Genomic DNA, 27,998 nt, shown 5'->3' with positions numbered 1-27,998 from the left:
CTGTTCTTTTTATCAATCTTTATTTCTCAACTCACATTCCGGGTTATTCTGACATTTAACCAGGCTTGGGAGTCACTGAATAAGTGATGATGGGATTTCATTTTAATAAAGGTCAAATTTAGCTTAGAGGTACTGCCCCAGGGCCACTAGAACCATAGCAAGTAGGCCCTTGGGGAGGGTGGCCTTCCTCCAGAGCAATTCTTTGGTAAGGGTGGGGAAAACACAGCTATGCCCTCTCCTGCAGCTGTTTCAGTGCCATGGCCCAGTGGAAATCACTGTGAAATCCATTGTCCACATCTCCCAAAGCTGGGCCAGGTGGCTACTGATGGGAGGAGCTGATCCCACTAGACAGGGGACTCTGTGAGCCAAATAAATATACCTACCCACCTCCACTCAGCACAGTGCTCCCCCAAATCCTGCCTACTGAGCCACCAAATGCCTTCAACTGCACCCAGCTCGTGCATTCCTGTTTGGCTCAGATCTGTTTGGCTTTGGAAGGTGTGGTGTCTGGATTCCACCTCGGCACAGGGACACCCGAGGTCTGGGACAGAACTCCCTGCTCTGGGAAAATCCGAAGGGAAGAGGCAAGGACAGCTGTAGATTAGGACAGTGTGGCCTAGCAGATTTCCAATCTGCAGGTGGGGCTTTCCCTGCATCAGGGAACTTAGCCTTTTTATTAGCTGCCGAAGCAGGGGGTTGGCTGAGGAGGAAGGGAAAGGCCCAGAATGAGAGTGCTTTGTCCTCTGCCAAGGACACAGGACTGTTGACGTGGGAGAGATGGGCACAGCCTCTGGATCAAGTCCATGGGGAGGAGGAAATGGTTTTCACTGAAAAACAAAGTTGAAAAACAGTTTACTAAAGGGAAGAGAAAGAGGAAAGGGAAAAAAAAAAAACAACAACCACCCCACCTCAAAAAGATCAGCAAAATCACCTGGGTAGCTGGTTAAAAATACAGATTCCAAAACTCATTCCAAGTCAATCAAGAATTATTCTTAGTAGTTCTGAGTTTCTTTCTCTTGAGATTTAAAAATGTAGATTCCTCATCGATGAGATCTCAGTAAAACTGGGGGAAATTTTAAGTTACAAGCATGAGCAGAAGGATTAAAACCAGTTAGACAATAAGGAAACTTTTCAGAAGGGATTGAGTAGAAGTAGAGGTAAAGGAATGTGAATTAGATTTTTACTTTTCTAAACTGGACAGCAATAGCTGAACCTGAAAAATTGATAATATAAACAGCTTTGTTTTGTAACTAAAAGAGAACCTAACATTGAAAATTAAATGAGAACCATTTGGTTTTTTAAACTTAGAAGATCCTTGAGTGGATCTTACCATACAAGATGGGCAGGACCTGGGAAGCTTTGGAGGGAGCCTGATGTAGGATGGACAACCTTTCCTAAGGAAGTCTAGTTGGTTTTATGGTTATTCTAGTCGCTGTATTTCTGCTATCTTCTCCTAGAGTCTATTAATGCTCTCTGGTATGATCTTTCAGGTTTCTTAACTGTGCTTGGTCCAGAGATTTGGAAGGACAGTGGCATCCTGGGGTGCTGGCCAAGGGGAGGCAGCAGGATGGACCTGGGAATGAAAAAAGACCAAGGAGAGGTCAACAGGAAACAGAGTTTAGGCTGTTAGACACAGCTGCCCCTCCCACCTGGAAATTCTCCTTCCTGAGCTACTTCTTGGAAGTCCTGGTTTGTAAAATCATAACAATAATCACTTTTATTATTTTTGCCCTTTGTATATAAATAAGTGTGCAACTATTCTAGAAAAAGTTATAAATTCAGAAAAGCAAAAACAAAAAATAAAGGTCAATGAAAAAGAAAGAATTTAGGTTGCTCATGACCCATCAATATTTGGGTGTACATCCGTCCAACATTTTTACTGAGTCAGCACAGTTTCAAAATTATGTATCTATCAGCCTTTTATTGTTCTGGTCACTCCTGCTAACTTCAGCCAAACAAGCAGCCAGTTATTTCCCCAGCAAAATGGGTTTATTCACAAAATCAACAAAAAACTATGAACCAGAGACACTCTATGGGGGGGTGGGAGGCAGGGAAAGGAGGGATTGGGGTCAAAACAAGGGGGCTGCAATTGTATAGGGAATATAAAAATAAAATTTATTTTTTTAAAAAATGGGTTTATTCAGAAACAATAACAAAAAGCAATTTGGAACGTGAGGTTTCATGGTTTGTGCATCCCAAAGAGAAAACTTTGTTTTGCAAATTTTAGAGGGATGTTGGAAATCAAGAGTCCAATGGAGGAAGCTGGGATTTCAAAGTATATTCACGTTTCATTTGCGGGTTATAGCATTCTCGTGTTGGCTGAGCTGTTGCTGGGCAAGGAGGAGCCGCCTCCCCTCTCCTCCCACAGCAAAGCAGCATCACTTCTGGTTGGAAAGGCAAGGTCTGTCTCTTCCGGTTGGATTCTGTAGTGGGGTGATCCGTGGGCACGCATGAGAATTATTCTAGCCTCCCAGCCTCATTTAAATGAAGTAGCTGTATATTTAGTATCGTACTGTGCTATTAACTTATTTCTAGGTCATTAAATGTGCTTGTATGGCATCATCTTTTAAAGGCCACATTGCATTTTATTTGCAGGATGATTAACCAAGTTTCTCTTAATCAGACATTTAAGTTGCTTCTTGTTTTCCGGGCTTACAGAAAGCTAAATCTTTGCATGTTCCATGTGTATTCCTTAGAATAAGTCCCAAGAACAGATTCCCTGAATGAAAGGATGCGAGGTTTTGTTGCCATCCCTGAGAAGCCTGCCTGTTTCTAGCGGTCTTGGCACCCAGTCCTGCACACCGAGCTCTGGGGCCTACCTGCCCCTGAGTCTGCCTTTCCAGATGCTCCAATCCAACCGCCCCTCTTCTTCCACCCCACCCCCCACCCCGGGCTGTGGGCTCACCTAGGAGAATGAATTACACCTCCCAGCTGGACATGAGGCCATTTGTCTTGTGCTTTGGAATCCAGATGAGATAAAATCTGGGCAGAGCACATTATTTATTTAATGTATTTCTGGGCGGGCAAGCCCTGGCCCTTGGGGATCACCTTCTTCAGGTTGGGGTTAAGAGTTTATAGGGAGGAGGAGCAGGTCATAGAGTACAGGCCAGCTCCAGGGCTCACCCCAGGCAGGCCAGAGGGAGCCCCACCTTCCAGGCACATTCCAGCCCCACACCAAGCTCTAAAATCCTATCTCCCAACTTTAGGTGCAGGAAACTAGGGGTCTGCACCTCGTGCAGTGAAGCTGGCAGCCAGGATTCCATCCCTCAGGGAAGAAATAGGGTGCTGAATAACATGCACAAATGTGTCCTCCGTGAAAGGTAGGTTTGCCCTGACCCCCAGTTCTGGATCTGGATACTTCCTCAAGGCTTCTGGTGCTGGCCCCTAGAGTCGTTCTTGGCTTCCGGCTTGTTGAAGCACATACGGCTTTCCCCTTTCCTGGGGCTTTATCTTTGCTTTAGACTCAAACTCAGCAAATGCACCCTGGAGGCCCCTCAAAGACCCAGGGTTCTCTTGTGTTCAGACAAGCAGGACACAGGTCCTAAGTTTTCTGGCCGCCTGTCCTCTGTATCACATCTTGACTCTCTTTAAGTACGGTGTCCCTTGAGGCCAGGGGTTTCCAACTCCCAACCCCCATCAGGTCACTAGGGGAATTTTGTAAACCTTCAGATTCCAGGGCCTCTCACTCAGGAATGTACATTCCATGGGTCTGGAGAAAGGCCCGGGAACCCATATTCTCCCCGCTGTTTTCTTGTCCCCCATCTCTACTGATGTAGGGGCACAGAGCACTTAGTCTCTGGGCCCAGCAGACCCAAGGTATGTGAAGAAATAAGAAACAGATGCTTACAGGACTGCTTCCTCAGGGAACCTGAGTTCAGGGGAGTTAGACAGCCAAGCTGGCCTCTTCCGTCAGAGGCATTTGGGCAGAGCCAACCTGAGCAGCTATAAAGCCATCCTTACAGCCTCTCTGGCCTTGCGTTCCCAAATACTTGCTTGCCTGGGATGCTCCTGCACGCCTCTGACCCGCCAGGCTGGCAGGGGTTTGTGGCCTGGAGAATCGAAGCAGGTATTCTCACCTCCCACAAATACTTCCTCTAGAAGTTTCTCGTAACAGCACACCAGGTCTGAGAAGAAAAGGCTTCTGGGGACCAAAATGGGTCTGTGCAGGCAAACATCCACACACAACCCCCTCAGTTAACACCAAGTCCTGCAAGCCGGGGACTCAGGTGAGACAAAGCCCTTTGTATTCCTGCCAATCCCTTGCGCTGCAGGCAGGAAAGGGAGCCTCACTTTTTTCACCAGATCTCTCGGGACCCCCAAGGTCTGCAGTGGATGGTGTGATAAACCAGGGGTCCCTGTGGTCAGGAACCACACAGATACCCCCGCTCAGTTCCGGGGCTTTCTGTTTTCAGATTTTGACAATAAAAACAATGTATTCAATGTACAACAAAATTCATCCTCCCTCTCAGTTAATGGCACCTTAATCCCTTCAGTCATTCAGGTGAAAACCTTGGACTTGTCCTTGAGTCTTTTCTCTTAGACCTCATGTCCAGTCCACCTGAGAATACTGTCCACTGTATTCCCACATATTCCAGCAGCCAACCGCCTCTCACCACTCCTACTCTGTCTCCTGTCTGGATCATTTTGATCCTTTGACCCGGCATCCATGTTGCCTGGAGCAGGCGGGGATGGAAGCCAGGGCTGGTGCAGCACCAAACTATGCCACTGCCTGAGCCCCATATATGTTCAGGGGGCTCCTCAAAATGCTGAGACCAGAACCTGCCGAGTCCCAACATGCTTAGAATCCAGATGATTCCACAACACATGTGCATGAATGACATGGGAAAGCTAAGTCCCATCCCCAGGGGACATGTCTGCCACCCTCTGTCAGCAGGAGAGGGCTCCTCGCCACTTATGATTTTTCTGTGGGAACCCAGGCTCAGTGCCCAGTGACACGAGCCAAAAACGGGTTTTTCCTGGGACTGTGTGTGTGTGTGATTACACACCCTTCCCACCTCCCCTGCAGCTGGTCCAACTTGGAGGAGAAAAAAACAGTTGTCTCTACCCACCCACCTATCCCAGCCCGCTCTGCAGTCAGGGTCAAGCCCTGCAGTGCCCCTCAGAGGGTATCTCCCAGGCTTGTTTTTGCTTAGTCTTGTTTTCCAGGCCAGTGTCACAGGAATCCACTCCCTTTCTGCAGCTGCCAATCTCAGACCAGGGCTCAGGGGTGCCAGACCATCTTGCTCAAGTAAGGAACTGAGATTCAGAAGGAGGCACAACCCTGATGAAAGGAGATCAGAAGCCAGATCTGCTTTTCAGAGGAGGCCACATCTGCTGAAGTAGGGGCAAGGAAGGAAGCAAGAGCAGGCAGATCACTTCTGACTTAGTTCTGAGGCCAAGCCAAGCCCACTCCTTGCCAGCCTTGCCCCTCTGCCTTCAGGGGCCCCCAGGGCCTACCAGAGGTGTCTCCCCTCTGTGGCCATCTCCCTGAACTCCTGTCTCTTGACTGCTGCTTTTGCAGGTTCCAGGCAAGGAGACAAAGGCTGGGGGACAAAACGGGAGTGCAGGGCTCAGCCAGATTCACTTCCGGTCAGACAGGCTGCCCTTCCCTTGACAGACTGCCTAAAAGACACCCCCCCCAACCCCACCCCAATGCCTGATGCCCCAGGCCTGACTCAGCCCATAAATTACCTGGGGACAGTCACTGACTCAGCCAGGAAGCCCAGAGGCCCCCTCCCCACCCCCAGGCCACAACCCCACAGCTGGCTTTCATTCCAGAATGCTTGGTCCCCTCCTCTCAGGAAATTCCTGGAAAATATCAGGCTTCTTCAAGGGGAGATCTCCTAACCACAGCCTCAGCAGGGAAAGGAGCCACGCAGCCTCATCCATCATCCTGCCGCTCTGCCCCTCCACCCCAGCTTGTTGTGTTAGCTTGGGGCTGAGTGTGGAGGTGTCAGTCTCCATAAAGCACCAGGCCTATGGCCATGGAGGGACTGTAGGGGGAGGGAGAAGAGGCTGACACGGGTGGAGCAGTCAGGGCAGGCTGCTGGGGGGAGGGGTGAGTCCTGGTGGGGGGGGTGGTGGTGAGAACTGACAAGCAGAGATGGGAAAGGTGCCCCCAGCCTGAGCAAAGGCAAGAAGGTAGGAAGGGGCTCATTATGTATGTGTGTGTGAAGTGAGTTGGAGAGAGGCCAGTCGTATAGGTTTGCTGGATAGGGAAGCCTGGGGATGACGGGGTCCAGGATCAGACTGTGGAAGCTGCAGTGGTTGCCAAAGCTCAGGCCTGAGAGACCCCGGGGAGCAGAGGAAAACGGTGGGGTAGACCCAGCGATGGGAAGAGATGAACCTTGACCAGCAAGTTCCAAGGAACACCGGTCTTGGCAATATCCAGGGACTTCCTTGGGCTCTGAGGACCTGGTCAGACCTGGGGTAGGAGTGAGGCAGGACCTCTGAATCATGACACTCTAGCAAAATGGCAGAGGCAAGATTCCTGCTCTCAAGGAACCTCGGCTAAAGAACAGCACCCCCAGTCTGAGAGACAGACAGTGTTCCAGCCTCCCTCTCCCTCCTCTGGACTCTAGGATCCCCTGGAATCCCTTCTTTAGAAAGCTCATGAGTTTATAAGCGAAAACCAAGTTCAGTCCAGATAAAACACCTTGCGGGTGCTGCCTCCCCGCAGACAATAACAACTTTTTAAAGTACAAAAATTCCTTTCCAACTTCCCCACAGGAAGGATGGCTGAGTGATGTGACTATAACCATAGTGACAGTCACCCAGGAGAGAAACAAAGCAAGTTAGTGACCCAAGGGCTCGGTGGGTGGGAGAACTGTCCTGAGGTCCCAGGCCCCAGGATTGGGACACCAAACTGGGAGCTGTAGGGAGGGGCCTGCTGAATTTCTGGCATTCACCTTTCCTGGGAATAGCAATTCTACCAGGCAGAATAGAGTTAGGGAGAGGTGTGGACCAGACAGACAGAATGGCGGGATGGAACCAGGCAGCCAAGCCAAAAAGAAAAGAGAGAAAGAAAGGGAGAGGCAGAGTGACACAGACAGGAAACTCCTGAAAGCAAGGACTGGGTCCCAGTTCTGTGTCTCCTCAGCCCTGAGTGGGGGAAGGAGTTCAAAAAAAAGGTGTCCCCCCAAGAAAATGCCCCTAACCCCTCGGGACAAAGCACTTCAGCATCTCATGTCTGTCAGAGCCCTAAAATATTTTATTGACATGCTCGAGTTGCACAATGGATCACGTGACCCTACTCTGGAACCCTAGAGACAGATAGTCTTGTTTGCATTGAGGCAACCAGACAGACCCACCAAGGTTTTGGTCTCTGGTGTGAGACTCCAGGGCCTTGCCCTTCCTTTCCAGGCCTGCTGCTGTGACCTATCCTATTCCTAAGGCCTGGAGTAGGAAGGGCAGCCAGTGAGGGGCAGGGCTGGCCTGGCCGGTACAGACTGGCCCTTCCCTGCTCTGCAGAGGTAACCACTATGGGCCCCAGCCCCTGAGAGATGGTGGGTCTACCATCAGGGTTGACCTGGTAGGGGTGGGCGCATCCTGCCTCATTGTCACAGCCCCAGCCGTATTTCCAGAAATTCTTCCCGCCAGTAAGAGGAAAGAAGCCTTTGCTGCCTATTGGGCTGCTGGGAAGGGGATCATTAAGTGGGAACCAGGTTTCCCAGAGCTCTCACGGGCCAGGCCGGATCTCTCGGGCCTCCTGCCTAGGCCAAAGGGCTGGCTCAGCCCCGGGACTGATGCTGGGTCCCAGCCAGAGGTATCAGAAAGAATTGACCAATGGAACCCGGGTTTACCCATGTCCATGCAGGATGAGGTTGTATTTGTCTGCAGAGCAGAGACAGGAAGAAAAAAGACTTGGAAATTACTGAGCTTTCCGCAGGCCTTTTTAATTCCAGTGGCGGGAAGACGAAAGCTTACATTCAGGCCAGACTATTTATTGTCCCGCCTTTTCCCATTTCAGTATCTAGCCCTATACTAAGATCTTGAGGAGGAGACATAGAAAAAAGCATTTGTCTTCTCCAGTATCACATGTCTCTAGTGTGTTCTGGACAGCCTTAGCCTATAGGGAAGCTCCTGATGAAAACAGGGAGATTTGCAGAAGTCAACACATCAGCCAATATCTTAAAGCTCCCAGTGCACAATACAAACATTAAGTTTCAAAGAAATCCTGAAAAGACCCAATGCTCTTTGGTTAATGCAGGGTTTCTCAAACTTATTTAACCCCAGAACCCTTTTCTCATGGAATAGAGGTAGACACCCAGAATTACGTTGTGTAAGAAGCTGCATTAAAGTTTTTGATAGGTGGTTTTCTAATTTTTGTTGTAGCCAAGGGTTTTGTTGTAGCCAAGCTGCTCCAGGGGTGGTTCAAGGGAAGCATGTTATCTGGCCTCTCTGGCCCAATCAACAAGCAGATCTTTTGTTTCTGCTTGCATTGGATCTACAACAATACATTTTTATTTTACAAAAGAAAAAAAACTCTGCGGCTAAAACTAAAATTGAGAAATTTATGGTTTCACAAATAAATATGAAATTAAAAAAAAATAGGCAGAACTGGTGTTGGATCTAGGAAAAAAAAACAGTGAGAATAAAAATGGTATGGATTCAATAGAAGCATAGTGTTTGCAGAGGCCCAGCATCTAAATCTCAGAATGCTCTGACGTGGTGTTTCTAATCCCATTTTACAGAGGAGAAAACTGCCCAGAATTCTCTCTAGATCTCTGCCCAGATATCTTGCCATTTTCCTCTAGTACCTGGGCTTAGCAGATGGCCTGCTACCTTCAGGAAGCTTCCAGTTTCACTGGAGGAGGCAAAACTTGCCCAAGAGAGAAGGGTTAATGGAAGCAGGTTAAGATTCAATGCTAGGGCCTCCCCGGTGGCGCAGCGGTAGAGCGCTGGGTTGCGAAGCTGCCCGCGGCCTCTGCGGCAACGGTTCAATCCCCAGCTGCTCCCCGGCCACCGGAGGAGGGTCCCACATGGCGCGCAGACCTCTCCTGCCGCCCGCTGCTCCCCTCAGCAGTGTACTTTGGTCCTTCTGCCTGCTCTGCTTCCCGCTCTGGCTCTGGTGAATTCTCTCACCCTCCCGCGCTTCTGACTGTACCCAGTGCATGTATAAACAAAAACAAACAAGCAAACAAATAAAGAAAAACATGCCTCTATTAAAAAAAAAAAAAAAAAAAAAAAGATTCAATGCTAAAGCAAAGGTAGTATGGTGAGGGCTATAGAGATTAGAGAGAGGAAATGGGGAACAAGGGGGTAAGGAGGGCTTCCCTTTGGGATCTAGAATTGCACCTTGATGTGACCCACAGTGTGGTGTGATTCTGCTATATGAAAACTCATATCTGTCTTCAGTTCTAGAGACTTCTTAGACATCATCTCTCTGAATATTGCCTCTCATTCTTTGCAGTCTCTCTGGCTGGAATTCTACTTAGCGTCATCAGTTAGTGTCTCTTTCTATTCTCCACACCTCCTGTTCCTTTTTACTTTCCGCTTACTTACCTCGTGGTGCTTCATCGTGGGTGAATTCTCAGATCTCCTCTAATGCTGTTTATATCACTGAGTTGCAAATTGCAAAGATTATTTTTTATTTTAGAAGTTCTACAGACTGTTGAAAGTCAAAATTCAAGAATTCTGGCCTATTCCCTGAGGCAGCAAACAACAAGAGTTTAAGGTCAACCTTCCCACCTAGCATGCTGGGGCCTAAGCAGTCAGCCCCTAGCAACCCTGCTCTCCTTGCCCTCCAGTAACCCCAGAGGCCTGCAGAGGCTCATGTTCTCCTATACCTCAAAGCAAATGAGCTACAGGAAGTGGGAGCTAAGGAGTGCAAGAAATATGGGGGGGGGGGGCGATTAACTGTTTTAAAAATATTATCCCATATCCCACTATACAAGGTAGAAATACTATTGTCATAATTACAATGATCGTTATTATTCTGCCACCTTTCTATGGAACCCTGGGAATGCCCCTGACCCTCTCTAAACCTTGATTTCCTCATCTAGGGCTGCACATCAGCTGCATTTGAAATTTGATTCCTTTGCTCCTCAGTCCCAGAAACTTGCCCTCCCCACAATCTGCTTGAACGTCCCCTTTCCCTGGTCCTATGAAGGGTCTAGGCAGGCAGTGGCCTCAGCCCAGATAAAAGCCCACGGATGACAGCAGAAGCCCCTGAGCGAGGGCGTGGGAACTAGCCGGAGTTATGGGGAGAGGGGCCGGAAAAGGGGAGGAGGAAACGCGACAGCTGGACAGGCAGACGCGTCCGCCCCCAGCCCTGCCCTGGAAGCCCTGCTTGGCAGTGGGTGGAAACCAGTCTGTTTCTCTTGGACGGTCCCTCCTGGGCCACTCATTCATTCAGCAGCTATTTACTGGACACCCATAGGGCACGGGCACTGTGCCAGGAACAACCTTGCCCCTCAGGACTGTCCTTTCAACGCTGCAAAAACATTCACAACTGTTGCTTTTGGGCTCACAGCACAGTCCTGTGTAGCAGGAGGGGCTCCGATCAACAACCTTTCTTGACAAACCAGAGGCTTGAGTTCCTCAAAGACACATGCAGAGCTGTCTGGGCACCACCCCCCTTCCCCCTACTTTTGCCCAAGATCTGGGAGAGAGAAATCCTCTGGTCGTCTTGTCTGAAGGCAGCTCAAAGAGATTGATTTGCCACATTTTGAGGGGTCCCATGCGCTGGGAGGAAATACCGTGAACAGTTGTGCTGGCAGCTCCAACTGTCAGTCAAATTCCCAGTCCCTACTACAAACGAACTTTTTGACAAGGGTGTGTGTTGCGGGAGGGGGGGGGGGGAACAAATCCTTCATGGACATGGCTCCATTTCCTAGTAGACTTTTTCCCCACTTTACTGAAGCACAGAAAAGGTCTGAAAAGTGTGATGAGCAATTTTTCTTGAAACTGCAAGTTGTTTGGGGGCCTTCACAAACAGGCAGCTGCTTTTCCTTTGGGCCCCTACCCCTTTCTGCTCATGTAGATTTCACAGGGTGTATGAAGCTGACTCCAGAAATCCTGATTTCCCTTAGGAAGAGCAAACATGGAACAAGACTCAAGGCACCTCACTTTCCTTTTTTTTTTTCCCTCCAGCTCTCCAGGGAGCTGTTTCCAACTCCAGTGGTACTTGACGTCATCACTAGGTCCTGATCAAGGCCAGGACATCAGGGAGCAAGGACGCGGTGCATCCCCAGAACACATCCGTCACCCATCCCATGCACAGGCGCAGTGCACATGCATCCTACATGCACATACAACATCCCTGCCTATGCTGGTGCTTTTACTGTTTATAATATATACCCTGCAGTACACACACACACACACCACTGCTGTGCAACGCAAACATGTCCTTCTAATCTCTCCTATGTATCACTCATACACTCACATACACACACACACACTGTAATATACACACACATTCCTGCCATGTTATACTACATGAACATACAACATGCACTACCCACAAATACCACATTCACAAAAACACACACACACACACAAATACACACACCTTCACAAACATATTCTATTTTCTGATATAAGTTCTCCAGAGTTTCTATTTAAACCTAGTTATCATCATCAACTTCCCTTGGTTTGTTCTTTTCTTCCTTAACAATACTCACGGATTTTTTTCTGATTCAGCAAAAAACAAACAAAGCAACAGCAACAAAACTTTCCCTCTTATTAGCTATAAATAAATGCAGCTGGGCACACGTTTCTCAAAATGCCAGAAAACCAGATGGACGTAGAGCTCAGACTTGGGGATGTTTACCTCCTCCCTCTTCTTCCTTATGAAACTGTGGCTGTGCCTTTGTCAGGACAAGGCTGATGGTAGATCCTTGGAGACACTGGCCTTCCATCTAGATATGGCCCTATGGTAGGAGTTGTCACAGGCTAATTAAGTGCTAGTACTAGTAAAATCACTTCTTCTAGAAGACTGGTCTTTCCTCTCATGCCTCTGCCTACACGGGATGTCAGAAAAGGTGTTATGAAGACAGATGTGGGGGCACATGTGCCACCTGCTGCCACAGAGCCACTGTAGACATCACTGCTGGATCCCAGCCTGGACCTAGCATCACCATCCTCTGCACACTTACAAGTTAATCAGGGCTGGCAAGTGCAGAGGGAGGTATTGGAGATCCCCTGCAGCCCAGCCACAGGTTTATGGGTGAAGAAACTGAGGCCCAAAGCAGGAGAGTGGTTTGTAGGAGGACATGAGGTCACACAGAGCAATTCAGTCTGCTTGGCAAGTGGGGTGACCCATCACAGACCCCTCTGCACAAGGTCTGTGCTCCACAGGTGTGTATGCAGGTGTGGGGGCAAGGACCTCCCTGGGGGTGGAAGAAGAGGGAACAGAGGGAGGCTAGGCCAGGGTTAGGTCCCCCTACACACACAGAGCCCTTGTTCTTTGGTCAAAGCCCTGCTGGCCTTCACAGGGGCAAGCTGAGCCCCTGTCTCTCACCACAGCCCCCCCGGAGCCCTCCACCTCTGGGCTTCTGGCCTTCAGGATCAAGGCTGAATGGGAAGCAAAGTTCATGTCCTCCCCCTGCGGGGCTCTGCCTTTCTCTCCCCATTTCGGACCTCCTTTCCTTCTCAAAGCCTTTCTGGCCCCACTGGGTATCCGCATGTATCTCTCCCCAGAAATGCCGCGTGCAATTTGTGCGCAAACTGGCACCTCCCGGCCTCTTAACTGGGCAACAGGCTTGAAACCACAACCAAACCAGATGCCCCCTCTGACCGCTTCACCTTTGCTGTTGCTATCCCTCTGCCAGAACACCCTTGACCCTTCCCCAAGTGCCCTGTAACACCCATCACAGGAGGGACCCTGCCTTCCTGCAAGCACACACAGTCCTCCTTCTAAATCACTAAAACTGTGTTTCTGGGCTTTCCTCCTAATCTTGATCAGGTCCTGTTGGCTTCTGTGATGAGAGGGAATGGTGCCTAGGTTTTATCCTCTTAGTGCAATGGTTTGGGGACTTGTAATAACCATAGTTCTCCAAGAAAAGCCCCACCACTACCACCACATACCACCTTCCCTGACAGCTGAGGTCTAGTGTGGGAACTCCTGCTCCTTGACTGGGCTCTGGGTCCTGGCACATTCATGGTGGCTGTGGAGCACATACCTGTTGATGGGGCACCAAGGGATGCAGGAGGGACAGAGTCTTGATTTCCAGGGGTGCCTGGACAGCCCCGCTGCCCTGGACTGAGCTCCAGGCAGGATACAAGAGGGCTCCCGCCTGCTGGTTGTCCGGTATTTTCTTGGGGGCATGCCTTGCCTCAGGACAACAGCTGTTGCAGATAGCACTCATGGGGACACTAACAGGGAGGGAGGCTCCCGAAGAGGCTATGTTGTGGAGCCAGCTGGATACAGCACCCCCATCTGTGTGGCAACTTCCAGACTGGGGTGGGCAGTGCAGCTGTCAGGCACTTTCTTTCCCTGGGGGCAGATACAGCTGCTGAGAGCTTTGGGGTGATGGGGGTAGGAAGGGGACATCAAGGAATGTGCGTCTCAGCATTTGAGTCACATCACACCCAGACAGACAGATGCTTCCAGACAGACAGATGTGCCATCGTGAGTCTCATTACACACTCATCAGGCCATGGCTGCCCTGCACAGTCAGCTCCACCAGGAGTTTGGGCAAATCCAACACTAGGAGAGGCTGAACGGTTTCAGACAACAAAGGGAGAAAATACAGCAACCAAAGCCAGAACCAGAATATTGTGCCTCTACCGTGGAGAAAGCCTCCGACCCTATTGCTTCCATCCCAGCTCAAGCCCAGCGCCATGCAGGGCCACCTTCATCTTCCCTGCTCCTCAAAGCCCAAAGTCTGGAATTCAGCCCAGTCAGCCTCACCAGCAGCCCCAGATCTGAACTGTTTTCAATTTGAAAAACATTGAGTCGGGACCCAGGTGGTCTGGGGCCCAGGCTCAGCCAGGAGCAGCTGGGCTTCCTGGTCTCTGTGCAAAGGGCAGCTCCCAAGTCCTTTCAGCTTGAAAAGTATGGAAAAAGAGGGGCCGGGAGGGGGAGAAGAAGCCATAGTTGAGTGTGGGAATTATACAGCATGCTGTGATGGCCCCTGGAAGGCTGCCCAGAGAGAGGCCAGGACAGGTGAGGATGGAGCCAGGGAGAAGGAAGCTGAAGTGGGAGACAGGTCAGGGCAGCAATTCCTATCCCAGAGAGGCAGCCACAGAGAACAAGACCAGAGGCCAGACCCGGCCCTCTGTCCACTGGGCTGAGACCACTTCCTGTGCCAAGTTGTCCACGCCCCTCTCGCAAGTTCAGCCTGAGTGAGCCGCCCCCTCAGTGCTTCCAGCAGCCACGCCCCTGTCTGAGAACGGGCTCCTGTGACTGGTGACAGGGCTTCAGTGAGGTGATATGTGGGAAGGGCATCTGGCACAGGCATGCTGGCGACCGTCTCTGTCGTCATCACACCTATTATTTCACGTCGCCTGTATTTCCAGGATCTAAGGCTGATGTTTCCTGGGCACAGAGGCTACTTCATCCATTGCTCTACCTTAAATGCCACATGCTGGAGGAGGTCGAGGAGGCAGCAGACAGAATTTTTGGTTGGGAGGTGGCCCTGAGTTACACTTTGGGGGAGGATGTCAAGGAGGCCTCTAAGTCACAGGACCTCTTCCTTCCCAAGCCCCTTCTCCTCATGGCTTTCCACCCCTTACCCCCACTTACCACTCCCTGGTGCACTCCCCACGGGCAAGTCAGGAATGGTGGGACCCCTCTCCTCAACCAGCCACCCCAGAGCCCTAAGCCCTGCTTCAGACTCTTGGGTTCCAGAGACCCTTTCCTGGCCATATAGGAGCCTCAACTCTAATCAAGTATTCTGGGGTTGCTGTTCTTTCTGGAGAGCCAGTCACATTGGGATGAGGCCTCCAAACTCTGGACTAACTGCAGAGTCAAACCAGTTTGGCGGTAGGCAAAAGGGCAAGGTGGGCACCACCATTCCCACCCCAAGGGGAATGATGAGCCCCTACCTCAGGGAGGGTCCATTCTGTTCTATCCTGAGGCCTTTGATGTTGTCCTGTGGGAAATGACAGCATGATAGTAACAATATGGAGCTTGAGGAGCCACTCATGGGTTTCTATTTGCTGTTGTGTTTTATATTCTGAGCATTTCTTCTATCTAGGCACTCATTACACTACTTATTTTATAAATATGAATTTTTAAAAGATTTATTTATGCATACAAGAGCTGGGGTACAGGCCAGAGATGCGTGGGAGGGTGAGAGACAGAGTGGGGAACAGAACAGGCAGACTGACTGAAATACACTACTGGGGGGAGCAGCGGGCGAGCCAGGAGAGGTCTGCTGCATCATGTGGGTAGCTCCCGGGCCGGGGATTAAACTCGTGCTGCAGAGGCTGCAGACAGCTTCATAGGTTGCTTCTTAACCCCTTGCACCACCAGGGAGGCCCCTAAATACGATCTTGTATTTTCACACCAACTCTATGTTAGATACTGTTCTAAAGATTCACCCAGGCTCAGGAATGTTAAACCCTATGCCCGAGACCACACAGTAACTGTGGGTGGGGGGACTCAAATCCAGGTACACCCTATGAAAGAGTCTATTGTACACTTCCCCCAGGGGCACCCTGGGCATTCTAGTTTAAAAGTGTTGAGGTTCTTTGCCAATTTAGCAACATATTTCCAATCATTTGCTCCCTTAATTCTGCCAGCAAGCTAATTTAACAGGCGTTTTTATTCATTCCCATTTTGCAGTTGATAAATGTAAGACTTGGGAAGACACAGATTATCCCAAGGTCACCCTTGGGATGGCAGCTGCAGGATTAGCACCCCAATTTGAGTTAACTCACATATTTCTTCCCTCTGCCAAGAGTCTCATCCACAGGAGACAGAGTAAGAAACAACCTTCCCTGCTGGAACTGGTCAGGGGCTGAGAGAAGAGGAGAAAGAAGAGAGAGGAAGGAAGAAAATACCCTAATTTTAAAAACTGTTTCCATTTTGCATAATTTATAGATTTTCCTGCCTTTTTATGTCCCTCTGGACACAGGATGTTTTCAGTCTTCAAGATGTGGTACTGAGAACTGTAATATTTGGTTTCCTCATCTATGTAAAATTGAGTTATTTCTTATCTCTAGATGACAGATTCTGTGCACTAAGAGTTTTTCCAAAGACTGTTGTTCAGAACAAACCCCATATTTTATGTTGACTTGAAATGAGATACTCTAGATTTTTGCTAGGAGCTCACAAGGGAAGCTCTCCCCATAGCATTCTGCCAACTTCTGTTTACATTTAAAATATTTTGAACATGGGCCTCCCTCGGGGTTATGTCTCAGTGCTATCACCACTATGGCCTGAGTTCAATCCCTGCCCAGGGAGCTACCCACATGGTGTGGCAGACCTCTCCTGTCTTGCCCACTGCTCCCCTCAGCAGTGTATTTCAGTAGATCCGCCTGCTCTGCTCCCTGCTCTGGTGAATCCTCTCACTCCCTGCACCTCTGGCTGACATTCTAGTTCTACACAAATATAAATAAATAAATCTTTAAAAATAAATATTTTGAGTATAATTTCAGATTAATCGATATTTTCTTTCTTTTTCGGTAAATATTTTTAAGTATTCAATATAAGCATATGTTGCATATAACAAAATGCAAAGATATTGTTTGATAAATTTTTACATGCACTGATACTTAACCACTACCCATGTCAAGATATTGAGCATTTCCAACCAGTAGTTTCCTTCATCTTCTTCCCAGTCAATCCTTCTCTGCCCACACAGGCTGATAAGACTTATTTATCAACTTACATTAGTTTTACCCATCTTAGAATTTCATACAGATGGAAATGGACAGTAGGTAGTCTGTGTGTTTGACTTCTTTTGCTCAACATAATGTCCTTTGAGGTTCATCCCTGTATTTGCATGAATCAGTAGCTCATTTTCTTTCATTGCTGTGTAGCTTTCCATCTCATAAACATACCACAATTGATTTATCCATTTTCCTCTTGACATATATTTAGGATGCAGATTAAGTCCACAATGCAGCACCTCTATACACTCATGAGAGATGCTAAATGAAGCAAACTTGACAATACTAAGTGCTGGTGAAAACGGTGGAGCAATAACTATTGCGTTGGAACAATCACTATTTAGCACCATCAACTCAAGTGGATCATACACATATCCTTTGACCCAGCAACTCTATCTTGGGTCCCACGCAATTACCAGAATATTCATGGCAGCTTTATTGATAACTATATTTCTGAGTAAATGTCTGCCAAGTTTTGTACCGTGTGAATGTACCAATCTCCCACTGATGGGTATCAGTTCCAAACAAAGTTGAGATAATCGTCCTCGGATACACACCTTTTATGAACTTACCATATTGTCTTAGGATCAGTTCACAGAAGTGAACTGCTAAGTTGGAGGGATGTACATCTTTCAGGACGAGGATCCAGAAGGGCTGCCCCGGCTCCCTTCCCACTGACACTTGTGCCTGTGACTAAGAGACTTTCCCAAGCCCAGAAGTCACTCCCTGTCAGTGCACCCTGCCCCTTCGCTGGGGCCCAGAGAGCCCTGGCCTTTCCTGGCTCCTGGCGGTGAGAGGAAGGAAGGTTTGAGGTAAACACATTGGGAGCACAATGGCCAGAGCTCTCGGGGCCAGGCTGCTGGTGCTGCAGGACTACCACTCTCCTTCCGCAAAAGCTGCCAGGGTTATCCGAGGTTATCAGCAGCTGCTGAGGCCCAAGCGTCGGCTGGTGTTGGTGGCTAAACTTTGGGGAGTGGTGGCTGCAGCATACAAGTGACCAGCCGCAGTGACCAGGAGGGCCAGTGCAGGCCAGACCAACATGGGAAGGGCAGTGAGTGAGCAAAACACCCAGTGCTTCCTCCTCCTCAGCACTTTAGCTGGGCGCTGCCTCTCTGTCAGCCTCTTCCATTTTTCTCTTCCTCAAAACCCCTGAGAATATCCTGGTGGGGTGGGGGTGGGGAGGTCAGAGTGACTCAAGAGGCAAAGACCTTCCTTCTTCTTTGAGATCAGGGCAGGGTCTACCAGATATGATGTGAACGGCCCCAAGAATCCTCTCTTTGGCCAACAACAGTGCCTGAAACACCCCATTGTACCCCTGCCCTCCCGTTGGACACTGTCCCACCTCTCTGTCCACCCAGGGAGCAAAAGCAGCAGTCAGCCCACGGGAGGGAAGTTATGAGACCCCTTCCTCTTCACAGGAAAAGGGAAGGGAGGTTGCAGGAAGTCTGCTTCCCCAAGTGCACAATCCAGCCGCCAGCTGCCTGGGTCGGGCCAGCTGTTCCAGCCTTCCCAATAGTCAAGCCCTTTCTCCAGACCAGGGGAAGACCCAGTTCTCAATTTCCTTCAAGTTCTTTCTTGCCAAGGGTCTGGCTTCTGCCAACCTCCCAGGGCAGGGACTGGGCATCTGCAGGGGACCGTGAGCTGGACTCTGGAGTCTGGCAGATCCCTCGGTTCCCCGGGAGACAAAGGGCTAGAGAAAAGGGGACTCTGGTCTCAGTTGCCAAGTCTGGAAGACAGGGCGAATAATCAGGGGCTCCCAGAGCCTAGGCTCAGGGTGGGGGCCGAGGGAGGGGAGAAAGGGGAGCAGCCCCTACTCCAGCCTGCCTCCACACCCAGATTGGAGCCCCCGCCCAGGCTCCCATGCTTCCCACCTTTCCCTCTGTCCCTTCTGAAGTCCTGCAGCTAAGGACGCTTACGTCCTGCTCGGTTTCATCTTCACCCACAGTCTTGTACTTCTGGAGCCAGTGGTCCTCAGGGCTCACCAGCCAGGCATGCATCTCAGGTTAGGATTCTGTGAAGGGGGCAGAACTCAGGAGGGAAGCGAGATGGGACGCTGAGCATGACTTGTAGCAGGGCCTCGGCCAGCCCTGAGATTTCCTGGGTCAGTCACTGGCTGCAAGCTGGGGGCTGAGGGAATGGTTCTGGGATAGGTAATCTGCCAGACCAGACTGTTGGGCCAGGATGATTCTCTAGAGAAGCAGGAACAGTGAACTTTAGCAGCCACGGTCACAGATTAAGCGGTCTAGGTGGGATACACACAGCAGCCACTGTATCCACTTCACTCTGGGTGGGGAAATCCCAGGAAGCCTGCTAGGCGCTGGCCCACAGAACCACTTCAGCCAACTGTCCTACTGTCCTGTCTCCAGATATGCATGGGGTCCCAGAAATGGGTGAAACAGCAGCAGAGGCAGTGCCAGACCCCAGCCTAGTACCCTCGCTTCTCGAATGGGGATCTGCCTGTACCCTGCCCTGGACTTTCACACTGGCTGCACCATGTGTGTAAGTGGGTGTTTGGAGGGTGGGGTGGGGAGAGGGGCCACAAATCATGGAGTCTCAAGAACAAGGAAACTAAGCATGGTTGCTGGCCTCACCTGGTTATTCCCACAATGCACCACTGGCCAGGTGAGTGTGACCTGGATTCTGACTCAGGACAAACCTGGGGAAGCTGAGAGACGGTCCACACAGCATCCACTCTGTCTACCCCTCCTGGGCTCAGTAAAGGGTGCTGCCTGGCTTGGAGTCGGGGAGAAGATGTTTATCTCCTTATCTTGGGGTGGTATTGGGTCAGAGTTCCAGGACTGAACCCTAAAAGCTGCCTGAAGGGGCAGTTTGAGTACCTAGACCAGACCACCACTTAACACAAACAACACTTCCATAAAAACTAGGAAAAGGCACACTCACCAGGAGCGACAAACCCAAAAACACCCCCTCTAAGCCAGTGAACTTAGGAAAGGGCCCCTTCTCCAGGGCGGGCCTGCCTGCTCCTCCCCGTGGCTGCCTTACCCCACCATGCCTTGGTTCTATCAGGGTTTCTCCCCACCTTAGCCAGTCAGCGCTCTCTCCCCCACCGGTCCTAAGGGACAAGTGCACCAACCTCTCTGGGCTTCTCAAAACCGAGATGTTTCCAGGGTGAGAAAGGGAGCAGGAAAAAGTTGGGGTGGTGCCTTAAGGCTCTGAAACCCTGAACTAGGGCAGAGCTAGGGAAGCATCTCAATGAAGCTGCCGACATATTCTGGGCCTGGAGCCAGCAGCACACCAAACCTGCGAGGGAGACCCGGGCCGTGCCAGGCTGGCAGGGCTGCCAGACTCGGGGCTGGAGAGCACAAGCCACCACCCAGCCATTGTGGCCACAGAGATGCCCCAATGGCAGCAGAGGCCGAGGGCATGAGGGCCATGGGAGGCAGATCCTGAGCCTCCCTTCAACTTAGCGACACACGCTGAATCCTGCCAAGGCCTGCTGGTAGCTAGATTGCCCGGAGGGATCAAGCTTCTCGTTCTCTTTCTCCCAACAACACCCTGCCTGTGGGGGCTGCAGAGGCGCCAGTCGACAAGTCCTCCATCAAGTCCATGAACCTCAGTCCTTCAATCCTGTTGCTCATTAGAATCACCTGGCCCTGAAAGTGATCCAACTTCAGGGGCCCACCAGCATTCCCTCACTCTGGAGTATTCACTTATTTATTATTTTAGGCTCCAGGTAGTCTTCTGAGCTGCCAGCCAGGGTCAAGAATTTCTGAATCGATTATGACTTCCAAGGGCAGATCCTCTCTCCAGAAAGCACTCTAAGATCAATGAAGTTTGAGAAATGCTTTCATCGTAGCTCCTCTTGGTGATTCAGAGACTACACGGGTAAATCCAAAGCATCCTTTCCAAGCCAAAGGAAAAAAAAAACTTTACTCTGGAAACTGTTGGGGCCAGGGGTGGGGGGCTGTGTGTGTGATGTTTGTGCCAATATTACACATGTATAACATTGTCCCTGTTTCATAAACAGGACTCCAAGAGGTTAAGGAATTTGCCTGATGTCATCACCATGGTTAGCGTGATGGAGACTCAGGGCTCTCTGCTTCACATATTGCCCCCACTCAACACCCCCTGAATGCCTCCAGGATCGGGCATCTCGCTGGCTTTGCCTGGGGGTTGGGGGGCTTGAGGTGGGGTGGGGGCAATGCTGCACACAGGCCACTCTCCAGGCTGGACTCCTGTCTCTGCAGTCAGACCCCAGCCCTGTGGAGGGCGAGGAGCTTCCGCTCCTGTCCAGCACCCGCAGAATAGAGCTGGCAGGACCAGCGCCCTGGTGGGGCTGCTCAGTGACCCGCCTGTGCCCAGATGCTCTTGGCCCAGCGCAGGCTCTCAGTCCCCTCTGCTCTCTGTCTCCCCTGGGGGCAGGGAGGCAGAGTTATGAATTCCCAATTCTGCTCCTGAAGGTCAATATCAACATGGCTTTCCCAACATAGAAGGGATCAATCCCTCAAAAACAGTGGTGGAATTGAAGGTACCAGGGAAGGTTCCTGGGGAGAGGTGCTGCAGGTTGTGAGACCTTCCTTCAACAGAGCTTTAGGACTAGCAAACTCCAAAACCCAGGCTGCTGTCCCTGCTCCCCACCAGGTACCTGCTCCCTGCTCCTCAGGCCAGGGCAATTGTTCCCTCTTTCAAAGAAATTGCCCTGCACCCAGGTCACTGCGTTACTTTAGTGAAAGAGAGCTCCCAGAGCAGTAAAACCCAAATCCTGCGGTGTAGCCTAGACGCAAAGCATTTCTGAGTTCTCAGAAACTGCAGGAAGACATATGTGGGAAAGTCTCTAAGAGCATGTTCATTTTTCTCTGGCTAAATCTAATTAAGATGAAACCTTAGCTTCCTCCGGAGTCTGACGCATGCCATCAGGCAGTTCCTGAGAAAGGTTTTGTGAGAACTCTCTAGCTTCCCCGAGGCAAGCCTCACTCATATTGTGTCCCATTCTCTCTAGATTATTTCAGCAACAAATCAATGTCTTCCCATGAGATACGTGGATGATAAGCCTCTGTTTCCTAGTGACATCTATGAACTAAAGAGCTCCCATCAACACCCCCCCCCCATATGGGGATCTCTAAATCCACCTGACTACTCTTCCTTATTCCCTAAACAGACCAGCCAGAGGGAAGTAGGACAGGCAGTCAGGATCAGAGAGGAAGGGATTGGGGGGCCAGGAGATAGGCCACGGGTGTTATGGGATGACATGAGCAAGGTACAGGTGGAGTAATAACTCACAGTCCAGAGAGGCAGGTCTGTGTCACCTGGGTACCTGGGAAGTCTGGAGGAGCCCCAGGTGCCAGACAAGGATGATTTTAGATGAGAGACCCTCCAACGCAGGTCTAACTGGCTAGCACCTCAGAACCTATAAGAGCTGGCACCTTGACGTGGCAGAATAATCATACACATACCAGGTTCTTCCCTATGAACTTTGTTTATCAGCTTACTTCATTATTCCCCTTTTATAGGTGATGTAAGTGAGGTAAAGGATGAGGGAACCTGCCAAGAAGCATATCATCGGTCTGTGGTAGAGTCAGGACTTGAACCCTCTCAGTCCGGCTCCAGAGTCTATGCATTAGACCACCACACCACAACTCACATACAGGGATCAGAATCCAGTTATAGGATTGGGCAACTCCAAATTTCGTGGCTTAAACCATCATCAATTTAGCTCATGATCTGCAGTCTGGGCAGGGCATGATGGGATAGGTTCCGCTCTACATGACAGGAGGACCCACTGGCAAGATGACTCACGTATGCGGTTAACAAGTGAGGACGGCGGCTGGCTGAAAGCTCACTCAGCACTGGGAGTCCAGGCCTGGTTCCTCTCCACAAAGGCCTCTCCACAGCTGCTCAGGTTCCTCAAAGCAGGGAACTTGGTTTCTGAAAGTGAGAATCCCAAGACACAGGCAATGGAAATGACAGTTTGTTAGGCCCAGGCATGGTGTCACTTTCACCATACTCTATTGGCTGAAGCACTTATATATCCCTGGTTCAAGGAAGTGGATATAAACATCACCTCCAAATGGAAGAAGGGTCAGAATTTGGGGACCATGTTTTAAAACTGCCTCACTGGGCCTTGGATCCAGAGGAAGGACTGGGTCTCGGGAATGAGGAAGCAGCAGCTAACTCTCTGTGCTTGCTCAGAAAAGAGCAGAGGACGGGCGAATGGACACGGCGCACCAGACACACACGTCTCCAGTGTGCGCGAGGCCTCGGCTCTCACAGGCATTACTCCATTTACCTTTGCAACAACCGTCACACAGATTTTCTCACCATTCTTTATCACTGAGCACTCTTAGGCTCAAAGAAAGTCACGCAGCTGGTAAATGGCAGTTTATCTAATTCCAGAGTTGAATCCTTAACTCCTCCAGAGGGCGGCCCCCAGATTGAGGAGCAATGGAGAAGAGCAGAAGGGCAAGGAGCCAGGCTATCTCCACACCCACTCGCCTCCTTCAGACGCCCTCCCAGGTCAGGGACTGGCTCCAAAACAGCCTGTCCCAGGGCACCTCTTCCCTCTGGTGCCTCCTCTCAGACTGGGGCGTGGGCACGTACAGACCTAACTCCTTGGCCCTGTCTCCCAAGCTGTGTTTCTCCACCCTGAACAGTTCCCGAAATCCTCCCTCTATTTCCTTGGAATCCCCCCGGAAGATTCTCCTCCCCCGTCTCTCTCTTCACGTAAGCTGAGAATTACCAGCATAAGACCTTCAATTTTGTTCGATAACATTTTTTATCGTAGAATAGTTTTAGGTTTATAGGAAAACCAAAGAAGGTTCAAGAGCTCCCATAATCTCCAAACCAATTTCCCCTCGTATTCTCATCTTACATTAGTAAGGCACATTTGTCACAATCCATAAACCAATATTGATAAATTATTATTAGCCTTACAATATTGCAAATGCTATTATTAAAATGTAAGTCCATACTTCAGCTTTCCTTAGTTTTTTTACCTAATGTCCTTTTATTTATTTTTTTAACTCCCCAGGCAACCACACTATGTTTAGTTGTCAGCTCGCCTTGGGAACCTCTCGGCTGTGACAGTTTGTCAGACTTCCTTTGTTTTTGATCATTTTGACAGTTTTGAGGTTGTTTGGGAAAATGTCTTTCTAGCTGGCCTTGACTGATATTTTTCAGCTGGTTAGACTGGAACTATGGGTTTGGGGGAGGAAGACCACAGAGGTAAAGTCATCGAGTGTCAGGGGTTTAGGCTGCCAGTGGGACCTAGCACGTCTAGGCCAACCCTGACGTTTGTCACGTCTCTCCACTAGAAAGTTACTCTTCCTTCCTGTTTCCAATCTGCATGTTTGGAAGGAAATCACCATGCAGACCACATTTTAAAGTGGGGAGTTGCACTCCTCCTCGAGGCCAAAGTGTCTACGTAAATTACTTGGAATTCTTCTGCACCATTTTGCTTCTTCTCCCCCTCTTGCTTATGTAATCATTTATTTATGCAAGCATGCATTCAGGAAAATTTATTTTATGCTTTGGGAAATGATCCAATACTACTGTATGGATGAGGTTGCTCAAATTGTTCCAGCTTTGGTCATGGAAGCGCTTTTAAGTGGCTCCTGTGTCCCTTGACATGCACCCCATCCTTTTTTTTTTTTTTTTTGTCAGCATCTTCATTTTTCCTGGCACTGCCAGATGCTTCAGGTTTCTCTTCCTGTATATTTGCTATCCTGGTCCTAGAGTCAGTCATTTCTCTGAGGATCCAGTGGGTCTCAGCATCGCCCAGTGACCATGGCCTGTGGCACCTGAAGAGTTGCCTGGAAGCTGTGGTGGGAACTTGCCAGTACACACAGGCACCCTCTATGTGAAAGCACCTTGCCCTCAATTCAGTTCTCCAACATTACCAACTCAGAGGTCTCCTGACTCCCCTTCTCACCTAGCTCCAGACTCCCCTTCCTGCTTGTGAGGTTTTCCACAGCTCTTCTTGCCATCTGACACCTCTGTTTCCCAATTTATTTACCTGCCTCCTCCCCCATTAGAATGTAGTACAGAAATTTCTGTTTTGTTTCTGGTTTTCTCCCTTGTGCCCTAAAACACATTCTGGCACAGAGGAAGCACTCAATAAATATTTATTGAATGAATGAATGAACTGGGGGGGTGGGGGGCAGGGCTTAAAATAGCAAAAGAATCTGCTCCATAGCCTCCCCAGCACCCCTTGAACATGCATTCCGAATTATTCTAGAGGGGCAGTTGTCCAGACTCACAAGTGACAGATCCAGACCCATGCCAAGGATAACCTGGACTGTCTCCTTAGCCAACCCTGTTGGGACTGCTGGCTGCCCCAAGGCCAATGTTGCTTCTGGCCTGGTCACAGGCCACCATCAGCTGGGCCTCCTGGGTCCACTCAGCCTGCGGCACTCACACATGGCTGTCAGAGCCTCCCTCCCACCTTCCCTGGACAGCTCACTTTGGGGGTTACCCCAGAGCTTCCCCTCAAACTGAAGGGGCCAGAACTCAGGGGTCCCTGGCAGGAAAAACCAAGAGGGCCTGAACCCCCAAGATGGACACTGAGGGCCCAGGTTGAATCCAGACCATGGGAAGACATAGGCAACAAAGAGACAGAGACAGAGAGCCTCAGGGTGCATGGGGGAGCGAGAGGAAGGAGAGAAACAGGAAAAAGAGAGGGAGGGAGACACATAGAGGGGGACAGAGAGGAACACACTCAGAGGGAGAACCAGACAGTCGGGGAGCCGGCCCAAGAGACTGACAGGCGGAGAGACAGAGAGGACAAGAGAGCAGAAGACGACTCAAAAAAAAAAAAAAAAAAAGGAGCCGCGGAGGGGCGGGCGGGCGCGGCTGAATCGCCCTCTGTTCTCGGCGCGCACTGAGGGGCTTTCTTCGCAGCCGTGGGAAAGTGGTGGGCGAGCGCGCGCCGCGACCGCCATGTGGACGATAATTAGCCGGATTAGGGCGGGAGCCCGCGCTGGCCCTGCCGACTCGGCCGGGAACAAAAGGCCCCTCTTTGCCCGCGCAAACGGCAGGGTCGCGAGGTCACCGGGCAGGGTCCGCCAGGAGCAGGCGAAGGGTCTCTTGCCCACAGAATGAGGCCTCTGTGCACCTGGCCGGGGCCAGTGCAGGCCTGCAGCCCCGCTTTGGGGTCCAGACTAGGGAGTAGGGGACAGTGCAGGGAGGAAGAGGGGAGAGAGGCAGGGGCCAGAGCAGTCTTAGTACAGGCACCACGGCGTGGTAACATTTATTGAGCACCTACTGTGTGCCACTTCCATGCCAAAGTTGATCTCACCAGGTAGACTCCTTGTAAGACCTCCTGAGTGACCCTGTAGTGCCCGATTTTACAGGTGGGGAGGGAGGTGCAGCAACTGTCACTTGCCCAAGGTCTCAACCGTAGGATGGTACCTGACACATTCTCCCACCCAGGGTAACTCAACAATTATGTGATGAATGAATGAATGACTGGCTTGGCCCTGACCCCACCCTTGTGAGGTCACCAACATCCTGGAGCTTTGGGTAGTAGGAGTTCCGGCTGGACATGGCAGTCTATTCCCTTCAGGGAGGTCCACGCAGGGGGTTGTTAGTACTGACATTGCCACCCGCAGCGCAATGCAGGGGACTCTGGTCACAAGGGTCGGGGGTTCGAGGGGTATGACCATTTGGTTTCCTTGCCAGCGGCCCCAGCACAAGGTACCTCCCTTGGGGATCTTTGTCCAAAGCCTCTGGGCTCCTCCAGTATACAGGGCAGCATAAAGGACTGGTGATGCCACAGAGGGGTGGGAAGGGGACCCCAGACCTTCCCCTGCCACCCAACCCTCACCAGCTACGCCAGAGGGTTAGTCCCATTGTTAAATGCAAAGCCTTCTCTGGGCTGTGGGCATCAGGCCTCGGTGACTGAACATCTCTCCTCATAGGCGGTGTGGCCAGAGGGCAGCCCCTCCTGCCTGCTGTTCCTGCAGGTGAGGAGAATGGGAAAAGTGGACAGGTGGGCCTGGTGTAAGTCATGATGGATGGTGGAAAAAGGCAATGTCTTTGGTAAAAATGGCAGTGACCTCTCATTCATGCCTTTAGAACCACACTGGCCAGGTCTGAGCTTCTCAGAAGAGAGAAGTTACCTCCTTTCAGGTGGGATTTCCAAGTTTCAAAGTATGCTGTGGGCCACACTAACACAGGAGTGGGCCTGATCAGGCTGCAGGTTGGCAGTTCACAGCCTCCTTCTGAGATGTAGCATTGGATGAAAGAACAGCCCACCCCTCGCCCTCCAGCTCTCCTCACTTCTCAGAGTGAGAAGGAAGTTCAGGATGGGTGTGGGAGGATGCCCAGCCCCTGCCCAGGCCCCTGCGCCCTGCATCAGGTTGTCACCAGGATGGACAGGGTTCAGACAGGACGTCGCCAGGCTGCAGCGGTCTGGTGACCAGGCGCACGGCCAGGAGACAGAGGTCATCACCTCCAGCCACACCAGGGGAAGCCCAGTGAACCATCAAATGAGGGTTTTCTCCTGGGACATCAGCACTGGAGTGTGAACACTGCCACACAGGAGGAGGAAACGCCGGCTTCCGCCCAGCTCTTCCTCACTCCCCACCTCGTTCATTCTCAAACTTCTGGTCAAGCGTAGAGTTACTGTTAGCCCCCTTCTCGGATGAAATTATTAGGGGGAAAAGGCAGTCCCAAAGCAAATTCCATATAGGCTTTGTGGACTCCACCCCCACCCCAGGTCAAAGCCAAAGACACTGGGAACTCCAAATCCCATCACCACCAAAGGGAAGGTGGCTGGGACCTGAGGGTGGGGTTAAGCAGCCAGGTGAATACAAAAGGCAGACACGTGGGCTTTGGGATCCCCCATTTTGGCTCTCCGCCAGCTCGCAGCGTCCGGCCAGCTCTGAGAGTGACTTTGGGTTTCCAGGTTGTCGGATCGGGTAGGACGCATTAAAGACTTTATTTCCCTATTTTCTCCCTGAGTTGTACATTTTCCTTATTTCTTTTTCTCTTGTAAATAAACCTTTTATTAACCCTTTTGCGTGTGTCTGTAGTGGAGTATTCATAAGTCCCTTTAAAGCGCGCGGGTGAGGACCCACAGCCAGGAACCCGTTTAATATCGGGGCTGCTCTATAACAAAATGATGCAGAACAGAGCCTGAGTTATTTGTCTGAAGGGGGCCAGAGTGAGCATCTTGGGACATGAATTGATGGGGTTCCGACTTTGAGATTTATCTGACATGTTTCTTTAAAATGAAGGTGAAATTCACTTCCGCTTTG

At 50.6% G+C, this 27,998-nt stretch overlaps 1 long non-coding RNA gene across 2 annotated transcripts; it reads right to left on the bottom strand.

Moving 5' to 3' along the window:
* Positions 1–26,215, bottom strand: LOC119259965 (uncharacterized). Of its 2 annotated transcripts, none has more exons than XR_005128615.2 (5): positions 26,003–26,215; positions 22,540–22,668; positions 1,331–1,573; positions 932–1,063; positions 1–827 (listed from the first exon to the last, which is right to left on the bottom strand). It is a non-coding gene; the product is annotated as an uncharacterized LOC119259965 (long non-coding RNA). The 2 variants fall into 2 exon arrangements; XR_005128616.2 differs by having other exon boundaries at positions 1,501–1,573.
* Between the last annotated feature and the right edge of the window lie 1,783 nt (positions 26,216–27,998).

Source organism: Talpa occidentalis, unplaced genomic scaffold (assembly GCF_014898055.3).
Source record: "Talpa occidentalis isolate TD23 unplaced genomic scaffold, MPIMG_talOcc4v2.1 talOcc4.5, whole genome shotgun sequence".
Taxonomy (NCBI): Eukaryota; Metazoa; Chordata; class Mammalia; order Eulipotyphla; family Talpidae; genus Talpa; species Talpa occidentalis.
The sequence above is the reverse complement of the archived record's forward strand: the minus strand, read 5'-3'. Positions and strand labels throughout refer to the sequence as shown.